Source organism: Pristis pectinata, chromosome 11 (assembly GCF_009764475.1).
Source record: "Pristis pectinata isolate sPriPec2 chromosome 11, sPriPec2.1.pri, whole genome shotgun sequence".
Taxonomy (NCBI): Eukaryota; Metazoa; Chordata; class Chondrichthyes; order Rhinopristiformes; family Pristidae; genus Pristis; species Pristis pectinata.
In genome coordinates, this window is record NC_067415.1 from 53025626 (window position 1) to 53046549 (window position 20924).

The 20924-nt window shown below is 40.5% G+C and overlaps 1 protein-coding gene across 1 annotated transcript in view; it reads left to right on the forward strand.

Annotated features, from left to right (window-relative positions):
* Nucleotides 1–20924, forward strand: part of LOC127575822 (protein diaphanous homolog 3-like) — a 421273-nt gene that overhangs the window by 328481 nt on the left and 71868 nt on the right. The gene's annotated exons all lie outside the window — the stretch shown is intronic.

The following is a 20924-nucleotide window of genomic DNA, read 5'->3' on the forward strand; positions in this document are numbered from 1 at the left end:
GATGTGCTGGGTACCTGATGTGAATCACTGCCCTCTCTGCCGGTATTCTCGCAACAATGAATCGTGCAGAGACTGGTGTTGGCAGGGTGGGACTCAGTATGGTTACTCAGAACTGGGATGCCTGTGCTCAGGATTGATTTCTAGCTGGTACAATGAGTGCAATCCCTTTATTGAGGACTGGCAGTGCCCGCTCAACAGCCAGCTTAGAGCGATAGGGAAATCTCCAGGGTGGGGAGAGCAGTTCTGAGTAACCATACGGAGTCCCACCCAGCCAAATAAAGAGGGGGGAAGATAGCAGCTTTGCATCAGACAGGTGGGAATGAGGAAGACCAGCAGTTTGTCAACATACAGAGCAGACATGGTGCAGCCCTGAGCACTAAATCTCAATACTGAGTGAATGAGCCCTACCAGGCAGCCTCTCCACTCCAAGTTGTGGGCAATTCTTTGCAGGAGCACCAGCAAAGGGCAGTGATTTACCCCAGCAGCAGGAATGGCAGAAATTCACACCAAGCTCCCAATAGAGCAGTGCACAGTGTGAGCCTGACTGGATATCTTAGTTAAAGTACAAGGGGTATATGCTTGTGAGCGTTTGGGCTGAATATAACCAATCAGTGTTCTGCAAGTTAGCACCAAGCAGGGTACCGGTTTACTTGTTTACACAAGGTGATGTTGAGGCACTATACAAGGTGATGTTGAGGCATTAAGAAAATAATGGTGATGCCTTAATTGAATCCTATTACAAACTGAAGCTCTTTAGTCCGGCAACTCCCAAGGTCCAGAATGTTTGAATCTGTTGTACAGATCTATACTAATTAATTTTAACTAAGATCTAAAATTAACTAAGACCTGTACTAATCTGTAGCTAATTAATTTTATGTGGTCCGGTAACAGTCAGGTCCCAAGGGTGTCGGACTGGAGAGTTTCAGTCTGTTCTACTTCTGTCGTAAATTATATTGGGGGAAAAGAAAGCTGATCACTTGGAATAAATTATATATTTTTCATTCTCCATCTCTATCAAAAAAAGAATTTTAATGTTTGTAATTGCTCAATACAAACCAGCCGTCTGTAGTTCCCACTGTCTGTTTTGCATCCTTTTCATCTAACATAAATGTGCACTTCAACAATACCCTGAAGAAGTATACCGAAATTGCACAGAACTGTGGGGAATAGGTGTTGCAGTGTGTTATTATCATTGCTGTCATTTCAGGAACCTGTGTCTGAATGCTATATCAACACTTGCGCTTTTACTTGCTGTGAGGATACCAAATGAAATAACGTTAGCAAATTTTAACCCAATTCAGCGTTTCTCTAAACTGGACGTTCTTATGTGTATCAACACATTATTATTGATTGAAAGTGTTATTGCGAAAGACTTCAATGTTACTGATTTGACAAAGAAAAGTGCAGCACTGCTGCAGCAACAATTGCCAAAGTAAGAGGAAGGAAGACTATTGGGACAGAAAAGAGAGGGTCTCACTCCACATGGGATGTTTGCTATGCCTGATTTAGGAGTTCTTGATGTTAATATGGATGAACTGGTTCAAGACTTCTATTCCACTGTTGTTGTTCCTCATCACAAAGATCTTTAAATTAATGAAAGAAGTACCAGACTCAGTACTTCAATATAATACAGCTGCCCCTATTTCCAAAATAACCTTTCTCGCATTAAGCATAGTGCAAAAAGTATTCACAATGCACATTTGACCAGAATATTGATATGTATTGATTTTTTATCTAAACAGTAATGCAATGTCCTATTTATTTCTGTTCATGAAATTGGTTGTAAATTTTCAGTTTTAATGAGAAATGACTTGACCCCCTGCAGTATTTAGTTGTCAAAAGAAAGTCTGAAGATTTTTGCTTTGTTAAAGAAATGGCTTGCAGCTAAAAATCATTGCCAAAGGCCTTTAGGGGATTGACAATGCATTATTCCAAGACAAATGAACTATTATGTGGGGGGGTGGGGTGGGGTGGGTAACACCTTGAATGTGTGCTATTCACTCTGCTTTTGGCTGTAGCTCACAAATTAATCAGGTTTTCTATGATGATTGGGGTCAGCTTTTTTCTTTTTTGTCAGTCTCTGAATTAAAACAGAGTTCATGCGAATACTGTATAGTTAAATTATTTGACAGATTAGATTTCAGTTTTTGCATTAAATATACTTACTGTCCTTGTTAAATGTTTATTGTTTGATATTATGTATGAAGATTGATCAACTTTGTGGATTTGACATGTCTAACTTTGTTAATTTTAATTTTTTTATAAAAGCACACACAATGATACCATGCCTTTACGAAGAGCCAGAATACAATGGAGCTAAATGGGATAGTTCAGGAAAGCATGCTGAAATGTGATACACATTTACCCATACTCTTTTGACTTTGTGTGAGATGCTCCTACAACTTGTACACCTATCTCTTGATAATGCCAGCAATGATGTGAATATCCACTAAGGCAATAAACAAGTTGTGAGTGCCAAGTGCATAGAAACTAGCTGCTTCTAATTGAAGTCATGCCTGCACTTTTATGCTGGAAGGACATATTGCTGGAGGTTATTCAATAATGCAAAGGTTGGTAGAAGCCATGGTAGACAGCATGTATTCCAATTTTTTGACATGGCTTTGGGTAGCATGATTGACAAATAGGAGAAATGTACTCGATTTGCAAGAAGCGCTAGAAGGATTCAGATAGATAGTAAGAAAGTTTCGCTCAAGCCAGGGTCATAGGAAAGATTAGTGGGCTCACTCGTGAACAAGCTCAGTGGGAACATCAAGCCCAGCATCTCAACAACTGCTCCATCAGACTTGCATGCAACTCCATGCAGTGCAACCTACTCATCCATGAGGACTCCTAACTTGTATTGTTCCTTCAAGCATATCTCAGACACACTGTTACTCCAAGCATATCTCAGGCACACTGTTACTCCAAGCATCACTCTCATATCTTCACTTCCATGACAATGCCAGTTTCGTGGCAAGGACATCATCCAGACTCACCAACGCAGTTAGCCCTCCCTTGTAAGACCAGGTTGTACACAACCTATGGAAGCAGCAATAAACGAGCAGGAAGCACCTGTGTCCGTTGGTGCAACATTCTGTAATGGAGAGCTCTGGCTATTACTGATGCGACTTCCACAGAATCTATACCTGGAAATGTTGTAGGGATCATTGTAGATAATGCTATGTTGGTACCTAATCTGTTTTCTTGCATCTCATTTCCCCATTGTTCCACATTCTCTTCTAATTTACAAGCTGTAGAAGGTTTTATATGCAGCCCTTATTTGCCCCTGTCTCTTGTAACTCTACCCTTATACCTTCTGTTTTTGAGATAAACAAGGACAGTGGCTACTAAGCAACAGGACAGAGAAAAAGGTCCGAGTCATTCAGTATAACATTTGTAACCACCAGCTGGGACTCGAGTGAAGGTTGGTGGATGTGCACAACAAATTGCTTGGGGTGTTAGAAAATCTGCCTAAAAGTCTGTGCAAAATGTAAAGGAGCAAGAACTTGATCTCATTGCAGGGCTTTGTGTGGAGTCTGGAGCCTTTCCTTTCCGTCATGGAATCGGTGGTCAGCTCTATTCAATGTAGATCCAGCCGTTATACACTATCTAATGTCCTAGGTGTTAATTTCCTTGACAACACAAGCAGAAATCATCCAACATCGGACTGTTGCAGCCAAAGCTTTGACATCCATGCTCAGACTGCTAACTTCACGGCTTTGGGTAGTGATGAAGCACTCTGGCAATCTGGTGAACTGCTGTGATTGCTGAAACACCACCCCACTGGTACTGCAGTGTATCTGTAGACCATAAACCTGCTGTCCTGTCTCAGGGTCACAACATTTGTGATCCCACGCTGCCACTTTGCCAGTACCCTGTGCTGATATCTGCCAACCATCCACTTTAAACTGCTACCATTTGTGGCAAGCGAGTGTGACTCACGGTCATGAAATCTGGATCTAGTCCTGTGTAACGTGAACATTAGCAGTCTCCCCTACAGGTCAGCAGTGTTTTACCAAGCTCACGTGCAGCTAACGAGGGATTACTGCATAGAAGCAATTGGGCAAGCAAAGGAATATGGGAGACAGATAGAGTATGCACCAGGGTGATTACTTAATAATTTTATGCTTTTTGTCGTTTGACTGATTTATAATCTGTGGGTAAGAATATGGTGAGATGATCAACAACAGAAAGAAGGTAAGGCAGGATCTGTGGTTAAATGAGGAGTCCTTGTTTTTTGTATTTATACATGAGTGGTACTTTGCTAACAGGTTGGCATTGAATGATCAATCCTAATTGCCCTTGAAACAATAGTGGGAATGCCTTCTTGACCTGCATGTGCTGAAGATACTCCTACTGTGCTGTCAGCTAGAGAGTTGCAAATTGTTGACCCACCAACAGTAGAAGATGTGAGGTATATTTCAATGGCAGGGTATTTCAATATCTGACATGCTTTTGTAGCCTTAGTATTTGTGCATCTATTTCAGCTAAATTTACAAAGGTAACCCTAACTCCTAGGACGTAAATGGTGCACTATTTGGCATGGGTAATGCTTCTGGGGAGGTGGTGAGATTCTCTTTTGAGAAGTGGGCTTTGGGTGGTTTGGTTCATGTTTTGTTGCACACTGCCATAAGCTGCCTCATTTTCTTATCTTGGCAATTCAACAGCCTTCTCACTGAGACTACCACATACTGAATATGTCCCTCAAAGTCACAGAGGGTCTCCTGATATCACTTCCTCCTTCACTTCCCCTTTTTCTCCTACACACAACTGGGAAATCCGGTATCTGCACAATGGCCAAGTTTTGAAGGATTCAGCAAATAGCTTTGAAGAGAGTGAGAGCCCCTCCGTGCTATTTTGGAAAAAACCTCCAGAGGCAATTAGGTATCAACAGCATTCTTCCACCAACCCATTGTGGTCTTAACGATTTTCTGGGTGACTGCATGCTGACACTGAAAGTCTATTGTTTGTGCAGTGAGGAACTGAGTGTCATGTGTCCTCTAATAGACCCATTGGCTAGAATATAGCAGCTGCAAGTGACTGTCACAAGATGAACTGTGGAGCTCCCAGTGTGTCTGATGTTAACAACAAGGATCATTTGGTTATGGTCTCACACATCTATCACTTACGGAGTGAAACCCCTTGTCTTTCTAGTCCAGATGAGTTCTGAGTTTTATGTTGTAACTCTCGAGGTAATTTGGAAACAGTCGATGATTCCTTGCATCATTGGGGAAGTTCACCGTGCCAGTGAAACTCCACGCATGTACTGCCTGCTCCTCTTTATTCAAGAAGGAGAGGAATTGTCTCATTCACTGTAACTTCCCTTGTGCAGTTGTCAACAACCTCTGTAGTGTATCCTAAGAAGGATCGAGGATACTGATGGAGAGCTGTAAGATCTACTTACAGTAGCAGTTACAGCTCGCGAGAGCTTCAAAGAGAAGTGTGTACAGCAAGGAATTCCCTTGCAGTGCTTACGATATATATATTCCATAACCATATCTTCTGACTGTATGACTTTTAGATCTGATCTGAATAAGTACATCACACAGCTTTTGCTCTTTTGAAACTGAGTGTACGCACCGTTATACACAGTCATTGCAGATTCAATCCATTGGCTGGCTTTCTTAATGAAGCTGACCTTGATTGCGTACTTGTCTCTGGTACTGGTTGCTGGTACTGAAAAACACCTAAGCTTTTGATTTGACTTGCTACTGTACTGTGACTCTTGAACAGCAGTTAACTGTATCAGTGTCAGGGTAGCACAATGGCACAGGTAGGAAGTAGCCTCACAGCTTCAGCAACCCAGGTACAATCCTGTGTGAGAAAAAGAATTGTTGAGGTTTTGGGTCGAAACCCTGCATCAGGACCCTAATTACATCAGGAGATCTCCTCTCCGTGGCCTCTACCTGATAGTGCCTCAACCCCGCAATCTTACCCAAGATCCACAAACAGGACTGTCCTGGTAGGCCCATTTTTTCTGCCTGTTCTTGCCCCATCGAACTTGTCTCTTCATTCCTCGACTCCACCCTGTCTCCCCTTGTCTAGTCCCTTCCCACCTGCATCCTGGACACCTCAAATGCCCTCCACCATTTGGACAACTTCCAATTCCCTGGCTCCCATTACCTCATCTTCGCAAAGAGTCCTGATGCAGGCTTTTGACCCGAAACGTTGACATTTCCTTTCCTCCCACAAATGCTGCTCAACCTACTGAGTTCATCCGGCAGATTGTTTGTAGCTCCAGATTCCAGCATCTGCATTCTCTTGTGTCTCCAGGTACAATCCTGACCTCTGCTGCTGTCTGTGTAGAGTTTGTACATTCTCCCTATGACCACATGGGTTTCCTCTGGATGATCCAGTTTCCTCCCATATCCCATGTTGGTAAATTAATTAGCCATTGTAAATTGCCCCTTATGTAGGTAGGTGATAGACTTGATGGGAATGTGGGGAGAATGGGTTACTACGGGAATGCGGTTACACTGTAAACTCAGTGGGCCAAATGGTCTATGGTAAGAAAATTAGCAAAAATAGTAATAGAATCATCTTCAGACATTACTTTATTGCTGACAGATATGCCTTTTGCTATGATCACTTGATTTACTTATAGATTAATGACATGATTTGCAATACAAACTCAGTACAGTAAAACTCTGATAATCCAGTACCTGATTGTTCAGAATTCTCAACAGTTTGGCATCTGGCTTGCTCATTGGTGTACTAATTCCTTTTTTTTTGTTTTGTGGACGTACTGTCTGTCGATCTGCGTACTCATGGTCAGCCATGCATTACTGGAAGTGTGCGTTGATTTGTGGCGATGGGAACAGAAAGTGTGAGGAATGCAGTTAGATTTGTGAGCAGAGCCGGAGTATGGCTTGAGCAGGGGTCTGGAGCGCTCGTATGTTTCAGACAACAGGCTCTTTTTCCCATTATCTTTAAACGCACTGGATTCACTGGAAAATTTGTTATATTACTGTGTAACATGTAAAAAAATAAAAGTGAAATAAGTTTGTTGACATAATACAAGTAACATCCAATAGTCTGGAAAATCTGCTAGTCCTGTATCACCAAAGTCCTGAGGGTGCCAAATTATTAGAGTTTTATTGCACCTTTATAGACTACAGACTTGGATGACAAAACTGAGGTCCAATTGCTAAAGCTTGTGTTTGTTCACCTATTGAATGACTTTAATTCTCAGTCAAAATTATGTTTCTCTCCTTTGAAATATTGCCCTTTTCATCCATTGATGCCTTTCTACTCTCCTCTTTATGATTGGTTGTCCTTAGCTCAATTGCATGCAAATTCAACAATGCATTAATAGCTTAGCTCATTTAAAACCAGTGGTAGCGTGAGGATTATGTGGCATTTAAAGAGGAAGCTGGTCAGTCGATGATTCATCACAAGGCTAGTGTAACTTTGGAACACAAGCTTCCACATGGCTTCTTGTTGCTCCAAGCAAGATGACATACAGGAATCAGGAAATGTTTGATGCCGTTACTTCACATTTATTTTTTTGCATAAAACCCTCAAGTAAATGTAAAGTGCACTGTGGTCTTCTATCAGAAAATGAATCTGCTGATATTCCATGCATGACAAAGATCTGCCTTAACACCTTAATGATACATTTCACTGTTTTACAAATACGTAAATGCCTTACTTCATTCATTTTGAGTGGGTTTCAATAAGCACAAAGAGATAATCATTTCTCTTTTGACATTGGATTGATCACATCAACCATTTAAAAGGTTCCGTTCATGAGTTCTGGAGCATTGTTCTGCATTGTTGGCAAACTAAACATGGACACAGTTTCTGCCAATTCTTTAACAATGCTTAGCCAACAGACAAAAGTTCTGGCATTGGCCTTCATGTTGACAGTTCAAGTATTTTCACACTGTAGCTCATCCTCTCTCTTGAGTGATTTCTCAGTGTCAAGCATACCTAGTCAGTTGATCCTTCAGTCCTGTGTTTATGTGGACACTTATCGAAGATGGTCCACTCTCTCAAAGTGTACTTTAGTACTACATCTTACTCAGTTGCTTGAGCAATCTTAATGGCTGTTTACGTGAGACCTTAGTCCACAAGTTACCATTTGAACATTGAAATTTAAGTACCAGTTACAAACAATTCATGTGGTGAAAATCACAGGTTTGGGAAATCTGAAAAGAAAACAGAATATGCTCGAAACGCTCAGAGCTGGCAGCATTTGTGGAAAAGAAATAAAGTTAACATTTCAGGTTGAAGACCCTTCGTCAGAATTGGTGCTCTTATCAGAGCATCAGTTTGTGCAGTAAACACTTATGCCAACCAATTTCTGGTCTTGTTGACCAATTTTACCTTTTATTGCTGGTCACGTGGTATAATCCACCCTGAAACATAGACCATTGTATCTGTCTATAAACTTTCAAAATTTGTCCTGAATAAGTCTTAAGGCTGACCTTGTGCCTTGTTAAGGTTAGATGACTGAACCTCTGGTCATTTGTGTCACTCCCCACAACAAAATAGACTGCAGTTATGCAGATTTGATTTAAGAGGGTTTTCCTTCTAGAAGACTATGTATGACCTTAAGTCCTGCTGTCTTATACTTTGATCATTTGTAATGTAGGTGCTATATAAAGTAAATTCTTTGTCATCTGCAATGGTTGTAATATTGTGCAAATTCCCTTCTTATGACTTCTATGAGAAACTCATTCTCTCTGTGCTGATGTTGCATTGGAGGTTACACTCCTGTCGGTTGTTTTGTGTTTCATTTTGCAAATTTGTCCCTTCTTTTGATGTGAGCAGAATTTAGATACTGTAAAAGAATAATTGTGTGGGCACTGACAGTTGGTACATCATTCATTGATCCATGGCGACGTGTGTACCATCTTTGTTTCTCAGCCAAATCTTTGGGAGTTGTCCTTTGTCTGTAAGTTACTGTTACATCTGTGACTGGCAAAGGATGGCATTCCTTGCATTGTTGGCTGCCATGTCCATCGAAGTCCCACTCTTACACACCAAATCAAACTCTAGGTCAAACAGATTCAACTGAATTCTTTTGCTTTGTAGATTACACTCAAACCTGTTTCTGACTGCACAGTACAGAAACTCTCCATTTACACCATCTTGATAGATCCTTGAGTCCAACAATGTGATCATTCACACTTCCGCCCAGCTTTTAGTTGCATGTGCCAAATTTATTGCTCTCTGCTTTCTCAAGTAGCTGTGGGTTGAAGTATTTATCCAACCTCTGATCTACTTCTGCAGGCAAGATATCTGCAGCTACCTGTGAAGCCATAAATTTAGTAAGTGCTCAACACATTTTGGAGCTCCTTTCCATGTATAATATTCCCTATTTTTCCATTCTATCACCATGGCATCCAATATTTGTGCGTTTTCAGTGCTGTCTTCCAGCTCAAGGATGTTATTAGCTATGAAAAACACCTCCATTGTGCAGGATGTGAACAATTCATGTGACATGTGATACTCCCCCAGGCTGTTTATGTAGCCTGCTTGCACTTAACCTGCCATTTTCTCCCTTTTCCTGCCAAAGCGGCATTGCTGAACTCAAGCCTCCTTTTAGTTTTCTGCTCAGTTTGTTTCCCCTGTTTGCAGAAGCACACATCTTTCTCGCTTTCATTATACTTTAAAATTGTTCCAGTGCCTGTAAATTTGTTTGCAGCTGTCTGGCAAGAAAATGGACCTGCCTGGACTTCTCCATCTCCCATTGATCTGACCTGCTCAAAATAGCCTGGACTTCTCCATCTCCCATTGATCTGACCTGCACAAAATAGACTGACTCAGCTTGCAATTGGGGTATTTAACTTTCAGGACAAGCTTACTGCTGTTTCTCCCCTTGTAGCCATGGATATTTCACACAGTTCACAGGTTAAGAAGGACAATGCTGATTTTTTTTCCTCTAACCTTTTTTGTTTTTTTTAACTTTCCCGATCTTCTTCATTATTTGTAATCCCTCCTGAGGTGGATGTTGGATACTGCAGGAGTGCTGGTAAATTCCTCTTGCACTAACAGTTACAAGACACAAAAAAGGGTGTATACTTTATTTCCAACCACAAGACCCTTTGCACACTGGGTTCTTACATTAGAAATGCACGCACTCATGACGACATCACTCTATCCATGACTTGCATTCAACTGTTCATAACCCCAACCTGGAATGAAGCAAACAGGCAAAACAGTTTAGAGCTACTTGTTCTTTCTCAGGCACATGAAGTGTGGTCCAAACTTGGCTCTGTAGCTGCAGATCTGCCTGCAGTGTGTGACAGATCTCTGATACAACCTCTTTAGAGAATTCTGCCTCCTCCAAGGGGTGCACTTAAAGCATATTTTCTGTATGTATTCTAAAAGGATAGACCCTCCTTTTAAGAATGTTTCTCCCCCTTCTGGCCCTTATCCTGGTCTTTGAGCTACCTTTTCCTCCTTTCTATCGTGCTCCAACTGAAAAGCTCTCATTTGTGACAACAAAAGGGGAAACTGCAGCATTCATTCAAGTTCCATCCAAAGCATTCTGTGCAGATAACAGATTTTGTTTCCTCAACACATCTATCATCAGCATTCTGGTCTCTTGCCCAATAACCAACAAATCTGCAAGTCACTGAAGTTTTTCCTTCTTGCTGTTAGATAGCAACTTGCTGTGTCTAACTACACGTCATTAAGTGGATTGCTCTAGCCCAGTTTGGCAGAGCAGTTGACAAACCAATGTTTCAGGAGGAAGGATAACATCATTTTCCTATTCCATATTTTCAGTGTGCATGGTCGAGCACATAGAACCCTACTGCTCAATTTACCAATTAACATCTGCTAAAAATACATCAATGAAATAGAAAGTGAAGCATCACCCATCGTGCAGAAGAATCAGAATCAAGCAGTCCAGTCTATTCCCCATGATATTTAACTGAAGCAGATCGTGAAAATTCTAAGGTAGCAGGGGTGTGTTGGCAACTCCAAGACCCTGATCTCTCTGTGTGGAGTTTGCATGTTCCCTCTGTTAACACATGGGTTTATGTCAGGTGCTCTGGTTTCCTCTCACACCCCAAAGACATTTTAATTAACTATTATAAGTTACCCCTTAATGCAGTAAGTGGCAAAAGAACCAAAAAGGGCTTTTGGACACGTGATGGAGAAGGGTTGATGGACACGTGATGGAGAATAAGTGACAGGACTACAAAGGAAACTACAGGCCAGTGAGCCTGACATCAGAAGAGGGAAATTTACTGGAGGGAGTTCTGAAGGACAGGATCTACCTGCATTTGGAAAGGCAAGGACTGACTGGCCGGCATGCTTTGTGCATGGAAAATTGTATCTCACAAATTCGACTGAGTTTTTTTTTGAAGAGGTGGCCAAGAGGATTGGCGAGGTCAGGGTGGTAGATATGATCTACATAGACTTTAGCGAGGTTTTTGACAAAGTCCCACATGGTAGGCTGGTCTGGAAGGTTTGATCACAGGGAATCTCGGGTGAGCTAGCCAGTTGGATACAAAATTGCGTATTGGAAGGAGGCAGAAGGTGGTAATGGAGGTTGTCTTTCAGATTTGAGGCCTGTAACCAGTTATATGTATCAGTGCTGGGTCCACTGTTGTTTGTTATCTATATTAACGATTTGGATGACAATGTTGTTAACGTGGTTAGTAAGTTTACGGATGTCACCAAAATTGGTGTTGTAGTGGACATTGAAGAGGGTTTGCAAGAAGATCTAGACCAACTTGGGAAGTAGGCCAGAGAATGCCAAAATGGAATTTAACTCGGACAAGTACGAGGTGTTGCACCTTGGTAATTACAGCTACATGGTTCCTTGAAAGTGGAGACAGGGTGGTGAACAAGGCATTTGGCATGCTTGTCTTCATTGGTCAGGGCATTGAGTACAAGAGTTGGGACATCACGTTACAGCTATACAAGACGTTGGTGAAACCGCACTTGGAATACTGTGTGCAGTTCTGGTCGCCCAGCTATAGGGAGGATGTCATTAAGCTGGAAAGGGTATAGAAAAGATTCACAAGGATGTTACCAGAACTGGAGGGCTTGAGCTTTCAGGAAAGGCTGGATAGGCTGGGGCTTTTTTTCCCTGGAGTGTAGGAGGCAGAAGGGTGACCTTATAGAGGTTTCTAACATCAGGAGGGGCATAGATAAGGTAAATGGTTACAACCCTTTTCCCAGGGTAAGGGAGTCTAAAACGAGAGGACATAGATTTAAAGTGAGAGGAGAATGATATAAAAGAGATCTGAGGCCCACCTTTTCCACACAGAGAGTGGTGGGTATATGGAACGAGCTGCCAGAGGAAATAAGACCATAAGACATGGGAGCAGAATTAGACCATTTGGCCCATTGAGTCTGCTCTGCCATTTGACCATGGCTGATTTATTTTTCCCTCTCAACCCCATTCTCCTGCCTTCTCCCCACAACCTTTGATGCCCTTACTAATCAAGAACCTATCAACCTCTGCTTTAAATTTACCCAATAACTTGGCCTCCACAGTCATCTGTGGCAATGTATTCCACAGATTCACCACCCTCTGACGAAAGAAATCCCTCCTCAGCTCTGTTTTAAAGGGACATCTTTCAAATCTGAGACTGCGCCCTCTGGTCCTAGACTCTCCCACTACTGGAAACATCCTCTCCACATCCACTCTATCCAGGGATTTCGAAATTCGGTAGGTTTCAATGAGATCCCCCCCCCCCACCCCCATCCTTCTAAAACTCCAGCGAGCATTGGTCCAGCGCCATCAAACACTCCTCATATGTTAACCCGTTCATTCCCGGAATCATTCTTGTAAACCTCCTCTGGATCCTCTCCAATGCCAGCACATCCTTCCTTAGATATGGGGCCCAAAATAGTAGAGGTGGGTAAACTATAACATTTAAAAGACATTTAGACAGGTACATGCATAGGAAAGTTTTAGAGGGATGTGGGCCAAATGTGGGGAAATGGGACTAACTCAAGTAGACAACTTTGTTAGCATGGATAAGTTGGGCCAAAGGGCCCATTTCCAGGCTGTATAACTCTATGACTCTGAAGGGAAGATGTATTGATGAGATTGCTCTGCTGGGAGGTGCATGGATCCAACAGGCTGACCTTCAAGTACGTTTTTCCTCAATCAGTAAAAATGTTGATGCATTGATGAAATTCATCACTGTCTTCATTGAAGTCTGCCTTTGCTGAGAGGTGGCTCTCGAGACATGGGAAGTGGTCCACATTTTCCAGGATCTTATTGTATGGTACAACGGGACAGGTTGATAAAGGATCTTTATTTTGCAGATGTTGAATGTAAGGCCCATTCTCCTTTATGCCTCAGTAAATGAGTCAACATTGTCTGATGTAGATATTAGAGCCACTGGCTGAAGTTTTTCAAAAGTCAGCCCTCAATTATTTATTATTTATTTTAATGAGATGGAGCAAGAGGCAAGGTATCAAGCTTTGCTGATGACACATAAATAAGTCGGAAGGCATGTTGTAATGAGAATATTTTAACTTTGCAACTGGATATATATAATGAGTGGGCAAAAATTTGGCAAATGGGGTTTAATGTAGTTAAGTGTGAGATCATGCACTTCAGCAGGAGGAATCAAAGGCAGACTGTTACCTAAATGGAGAGATTGCAAATGAGTAGAAGATCTCGGTGTTCTCGTGCATGAAACACAAAAAAATAAGCATGCAGATGCAGCAATCCTGAAGTACTGTCTAAGAAATAGAACAGGCTGAATGGCCTTCTGTCCTGTTATAAAGAAGTAAGCAATGGTTAATTGACAATCACCACAGCAGTAACAGATACAACAAATGAATTAGTGTAGCGAGAGATTTCTGTGCTTCAGTTGGCTGAATTTTCAAAAATGAATGATGGGCATTTCTGGCCCAATTTGTGTCTCTGAGATTGAGACTAATCTACAACATCTTACTGTGACACTATTTTTCACTGCTTCAGTGTGTAAGAGCCAGCTTATAATTTTATAAATTTCTGTTCCACGAAACAAAGCAACAAACCATAAATTCTGATCTTAACATTTGGAAATCAACAACATTCTGTGCAGTTATGACTTTATAAAATTTTGGATCACAAGAACCAAAGAAACAGGAGCAGGGCTCGATGAAAGGGTTCCTTGTCTTTTCCACTATTCCGCATGGCTGATCCTGCACTTCATTCACAATCTTCCCTGATCCCCATATTCTCTGCTTCTAAAAATGTATTTGTCTCAGCTTGAAAGAGATTCAGTGACTGAGCACAGCCCTCAGTGTATGCTGACACAATATTCACAAGTGCTCAGTTTTTGATCATTGATCACATTAACACTGATTACAGCAGGCTACATAGAAGCAGGCCTTCACCATGTGCAAGTTAAAGGAGACATACCTCATCAGGTCCCAAGATATGGAGTCTGGTGCTGGGAACGCTCCACAGGTGCATCTTATTCATTTGTATATTTACCCCTTCAGTTGCTTCACAGCTATCCCCATAGCTAATTGCAACCCCTCCTGATAGTGCTGGCCAACTTACCAAGTTCAGTTTTTCCTCCTCAGCTGAAGCCTCACTCTCTGTAATGATGCAACATGCAAAAGAAAGGCTTTTAGCTTAAAGTATGCAGGATTCAATCTTTAGTAGTCACTGTCTTGGGCCTCTGGCGATAGAGATTTTGCAACAGTGTACCCTAGAACAAAATTTTCAGAGGCCTGCCATGCACTGCTGCATTAACATGCATTCCCTGACACCATACATATTTTGGGCCAAAGTACATTTCCTTTTATTCTGGAAGTAGGTATTTTCAATTGACTTGATCTCTTATTCATTTTACAATGTTCTTAGTTTAATCCATTTCAGTTATGCTAGACTTTAGAAAAAATAGTTCAGCTGTTATCATATTTTGCTTTCTAATTGTATATTTTGATTTTCTACAAAATATAGTTAACTAAAAAACTTTCCAAGTAAGGAAATTCACTTCATTTAAAAAATACTTGTTTTTCATAGTTAGGTGTGTTTATTAAATATTGATCATTGTAGGCAGGATGTTTTTATTCAATTTGCCCTAAATCAACCAAGCTAGTGCAATAAATCAAGGACTAAATCATACCAAATTGCATGTTTGCTAGTTTTCAAAATGTCTCACCAGAAGCTACAGTGCCAATAAAACTGGCCTTATCCCAGACCAAATTAATCAGCATTTCAAGTTTGCTTGCTGATCTTGGAATTTGTGCATGTAATATTTTTTAAAAAGCTTCTAAGATTTTCATTATAAGTTTCTAAAGAATTGACTATTGTGCACCAACGTGTACCAGAAAAATTTCCTTTATACTTTTATTCAAATAATTTTCAGTTATTTCAAATCAGTTTATTAAAGGGTTTCTTATACAATGCTTTTGAAAATGTTACATGCATTTTATTCAAACATGTTATGTTCATTAATCTGTAAAAGAGCTTGAACAGAAATTTAACCAAAAAAACCTTCAAACACTGGAATATGTATCCAGTTTACTGATTGTTCACAAAATGGAAACTCTTAATGATTGTCTTTGTTACCACTTTGAAACTTCAGTGATGTAATATTTTGGAATTAGGGACATGATGTGAAGAGAAAAACTGGTTCCCTACATTGTTGCATTACTTTTTAATAAAGCATTTTCTATCCAATGTATTGTTGCATTATAAAGAAAATATTGCATTATAAACATATTGGAAAAATAGGTTACAGTTACAGTTCTTAAATTATGACTGATAAATTTGTATTGTACGTTCATATTTTGTTTGCATCAGTGTACTTTAGTGTTGGGATTAGAAGACCAAAGAACACTATTCACTCCCAGTGACAGTCAGAATGGTTATGGTATAGATTGTATGCCAACCAATAGTCAGACATATGTATACCTTTTGTGTTTCCACTTCATCATCGTAATGATAATGGAACAGTTGCACTCTCAATTCAGAATATAATCTGAAATTTAACGTTATCTCTGTTTCATGGAGGCATTTTTTTTTCCACAACAATGTTCTTATTTTGATTTAGACATAAGAGTAGAATTCACTTTGCACTTTCTATACGATCTGGACAAAAGTGTCAACACAGACAAGACCATTAAAACATTAGATCATCTTACAAGACTGTCACAGCATGAATGAATACAAGTGGAGGTCTTTGGTAGGTCAGGTTTTTTTTAAGCCATTTTCCACATTCAGACCAAGAAAGGTCATGGAACAAAATTGCACTGTGAAGTTTAAACAAGGTGTAGTGGAATACATCCAGAGATTATTGTTTAGAGTTATGAAAAATTCTGGTTATATTGCTTGAAAGATATTAAAGGTTTTCTAGGTGCGTTATGATTGGTGACCATTTTCATTTTCGTGTTAACTGCATTTTCAAGAACAGCCTGGTTCAAAGAATATTGTCTTAGAACCTCCCTAACTTATTTTGTCCACATTCTGAAATGGGAATGTCAGGTGTCAAGAGGAAAAGCAATAAATGTGTCTAGCGAAGTTGGTTGCTGATAGTGGTGAAGTAATTTTAATTTTTAATAAGATTCATGAATATAAAAAAAATCACAATTAAATTTTGAATACACACTGCATCTAAAAATAGACAAACTAAGTATTCTAACGTTTTCAGTTTTTGTATTCCAGATTTGCAAATGAGAAATAATTGATAATTATGTATCAATAAACAGTTTGTTAAAGAATTAACTAAATTGGTATTGGTTTATTATTGTCACTTGTACTGAGGTGCAGTGAAAAACTTGTCTTGCATACCGATCGTACAGGTCAATTCATTACACAGTGCAGTTACATTGAGTTAGTACAGAGTGCATTGATGTAGTACAGGTAAAAACAATAACAGTACAGAGTAAAGTGTCACAGCTACAGAGAAAGTGCAGTGCAATAAGGTGCAAGGTCACAACAAGGTAGATCGTGAGGTCATAGTCCATCTCATCCTATTGGTATTGGTATTGGTTTATTGTTGTCACTTGTACCGAGGTACAGCAAAAAGCTTGTCTTACAAACCGATCGTACAGGTCAACTCATTACACAGGACAGTTACATTGGGTTAGTACAGAGTGCATTGATGTAGTACAGGTAAAAACAGTAACAGTACAGAATAAAGTGTCACAGTTGCAGAGAAAGTGCAGTGCAATAAGGTGCAAGGTCACAGCGAGGTAGATCGTGAGGTCATAGTCCATCTCATTGTATAAGGGAACCTTATCGCAGTGGGGTAGAAGCTGTCCTTATGTCTGGTCGTACGTGCCCTCAGTCTCCTGTATCTTCTTCCCGATGGAAGAGGAGAGAAGATAGAATGACCTGAGTGGGTGGGGTCTTTGATTATGCTGGCTGCTTCACCAAGACAATAAGAGGTAAAGAGAGAGTCCAAGGAGGGGAGACTGGTGTCTGTGATGCGCTGGGCTGTGCCCACAACTCTCTGCAGTTTCTTGCGGTCCTGGGCAGAGCAGTTGCCGTACCAAGCCGTGATACATCCAGATAGGATGTTTTCTATGGTTCATCGATAAAAGTTGGTGAGAGTCAAAGGGGACAAACCAAATTTCTTTAGCCTCCCGAGGAAGTAGAGGTGCTGGTGAGTTTTCTTGGCTGTGGCACCTACGTGATTTGACCAGGACAGGCTGTTGGTGATGTTCACTCCCAGGAGCTTGAAGCTCTCAACCCTCTCGACCTCAGCACCATTGATGTACCCCGCCCCCTTTCCTGAAGTCAATGACCAGCTGTAATTGTAAAGCTGTAATTGTAAAGCTGTAATTGTAATGAGATACAATACTAAATATACTTCAGTAATGTTAATATTTTTTAAATATTTTTGAATTAATCTGCATAATTCAGATTAAACAGTTTGCTTTTCTCTGAAGCAATGTGTGCTGAAAATTGCACAATAAATCGATTCTATTCTCTTTTAAGTGGTGCCATCTTTTAAGGACTTATTGTTAACTGTAATTCTAAATGAGTAACTCATTTTGTTATTTATTCAATGACAATGGTCTGCAAGCTGCAAATTGACACCAATTCCATTGTGAATTTCGTCAGACATTTCAAAATCAGTTGAGTAGGGGTATTACTGGGCCTTTTAGTGTTAATATTTTGTTAAAATTGTTTTCAAGCAGTTTTTTTCTTGCCTTGGGCTGGATTGCTAAATTTATATTAAAAGTGTTTGTGTTGGCAAGTGAAAGATTCCTGACTGTAATCTGTCTGCCTAATTAGCTTTTTAAAAATATTATAAAAATTTTAAAAATATGGTGAAAAGTAAGGACATCTTATTTGTGAGCAACAATAGTTTAGATACATCAAATGCCAGACAAAGCTTCCTAAGCTACCAATCAATAAATTGGTGTGGTAATATAATTTTTTTTGTAACAATGGAGCAATTACTGCAGAGAGTTTTACTTTGACCTCCTGCCATTGTCTACAGTTAATATGAATTTACAAGGGATTTTTTTCCCTTATGTGGCACGTTTGGAAATGCTGGTACCTTTGGAACCTATTGTAATGCCTGCTGATTCCTGCATTTTTGTATTTCATGGAAAACTAGGAAAATTGCCCCAAAGTGTGGTTTCATGCACACCACAGCATGGAATTATGTGGCGCAATGCACAAAAAGTGATGGAGGAACTCAGCAGGTCAGGCAGCATCCATGGAGTGTAAAAAAAACAGTCGATGTTTTGGCTGCGACCCTTCATTGGGACTGGAAAGGAAGAGGGCAGAAGCCAGAATAAGAAGGTGGGGGAGGGGGAGAAGGACACGCAGGCAGGGGATAGATGAGTCCAGGTGATTGGCGAGTCCAGGTGAAAGTGGGATGGTAGGTGGGTGGGGGAGGGGGAGAAGATGTAATAAGCTGAGAGTTGATAGGTAGAAGAAGCAAAGGGCTGAAGAAGAAGGAATTCAGTAGGAGATGGCAGTGGTCCATATATGATAACATTTATTGCCCATCCTTATTTGGCCTTAAGAAAGTGATATTAAGCCATCACCTTGAACTGCTACAATCCCACAGAGATGTTGGGCAGCAAGTTCTTTAATTTACACCCAGTGAGAATGAAGGAAGATATATTTCCAAGTCAGGATGATGTGTGACAAATACCTCTTGCAGGTAGTGATGTTCTTTTGCATCTTCTGCCCTTGTCCTTGGCTATACAGGGCACAGATTTGGGAGATGCAGTCAGAATGGCCTGTGTGAGTAACTGCAGTCCATTTTATAAATAGGACACATCACTGTCACTGTGTGCCGGTGGTTGAGGGAATGAATGTTTAGAGAGCTTGATGGGTGCTAGTCAAGTGGGTTGCTTTGCCTTGGTTGGTGTGGTATTTCTTGAAAGTTATTGGTGCTGCACTTATCCAAGCAAGTCGAGAGTAATTTCATCACACTCCTGATTTGTGCCTTTGTAGATTGTGGAAAGGCCTAGAGGTGTGTCACTTGCCGCAAGATACTCAGCCTCTGCCCTACTCTTGTAGCCGTGGTATTTATGTGGCTGGTCCAGTTACGTTTCTGGTCAATGGCAATCCCCAGGGTATTGATAATGGGGCATCAGAGATGATATTGCCATTGAGTTTCATAAGGAAGTGGTTAGATTCCCTCTTGTTGGAGATGGTCATTGCCTGGCACTTTTTTTATTTGTCACGTAGCACTTGACTAGATGTTGTCTTGATTTTGCTGCATGCAGGCATGGGCTGCTTCATTTGCTGAGCAGTTTCAAATGAAATTAAACATTGCAATCATCAGTGAGCATCCCTACTTCTGACGTTATGATAGAAGGAAGATCATTGATGATGCAGCTGAAGTGGTTGGGCATGGAACTGGCCATCAATATACCCGTGCACCTTTTCTGCCATCCCTTGCCCAAGCTGTATGAAAGAAAATTTGAATTACAGACAATTCCATATAATTTTCAAAATGTGAAATCAATGATCAGCAAAATCGACAATTTCTTCTCCCCGCTCTCCGTCCAATGAAGTTTGCACAGGCGCTGGGAAGTTTACTCTTTTGTACTGCCAATGGAGTAACTTTTCAACTTGTTAGCTGTCCATAAGCCTGTAGTTTTGGCCTGGCCATTGACTTTAGAAATCCCTTGATTTTGATCTTAAGGCCAACCTCACAAAAATTATTTGAATTTAAGATAATGGAAAGTAAGGGAAATTAAAACTAGGTTCTTTCTCTGGATTACAATATATCCCATGGTTTTTAAACCTCACTGCCTTGTCCTTTCTCTGAAATCTTCACCACCTTCTCTCTAAAAGTTCCAGTTCTTTCTCTGTATTTCTAAGATTTCCTTTTTAAGCAGTAAATCACAGCAAATTTGTATTGTAAAACCCTTAGCCTATTTGCAGTATCTTCTTTTCACCTCATTAGTTTCTATGGCGCCCCATGTTTCCTTTTTCTACCCCGTCTGGGACAGAGTCCCTCACTTGCAGTAAATTATGGAATCAAGTGCCTTACAGGATCAGAGCAATAGGAAAGTGCACCACCTGGGCTCAGTTGTGATCTTAGTGTATGCGCAGGAGCCATATGCTTTTGGCTGGCAACCATAGCTTTTGTAGCTGTGTTATTCTTGTTACTTGCAACAGAGGGAGCAGAATTCATTGCAGAACAGAAAGTGAATGTAGTGACTTCCACAGTGAATGATGGGTGAGAGTGATTTGAAAGCAGGCAGCTGGCTGCCGTATTTTAAACTAACAAAATCTGCCAGTTACTCTTTAAGCATATCTGTTAACTTGTTATACATATGGATGAAAAAGTCAAATTGGAGAGGAAAACTGTCCATATGCTATCTTGTAGTTGTAATTGAGCTTTGACCTTTTAAACCTTGTTTCTAAAAAGTGCACATCTTTAACTTGTGCATGCTTAGACTATATAAGTGTAGCTCTTGAAATTTACAGCACAGGAAATGACAGTTCAGTCCATTATGCTCACAGTGGCCAGCAAAGTTATTTTCCAAATTTCACTGTGTAGCTTAGAGCATTTCAACAT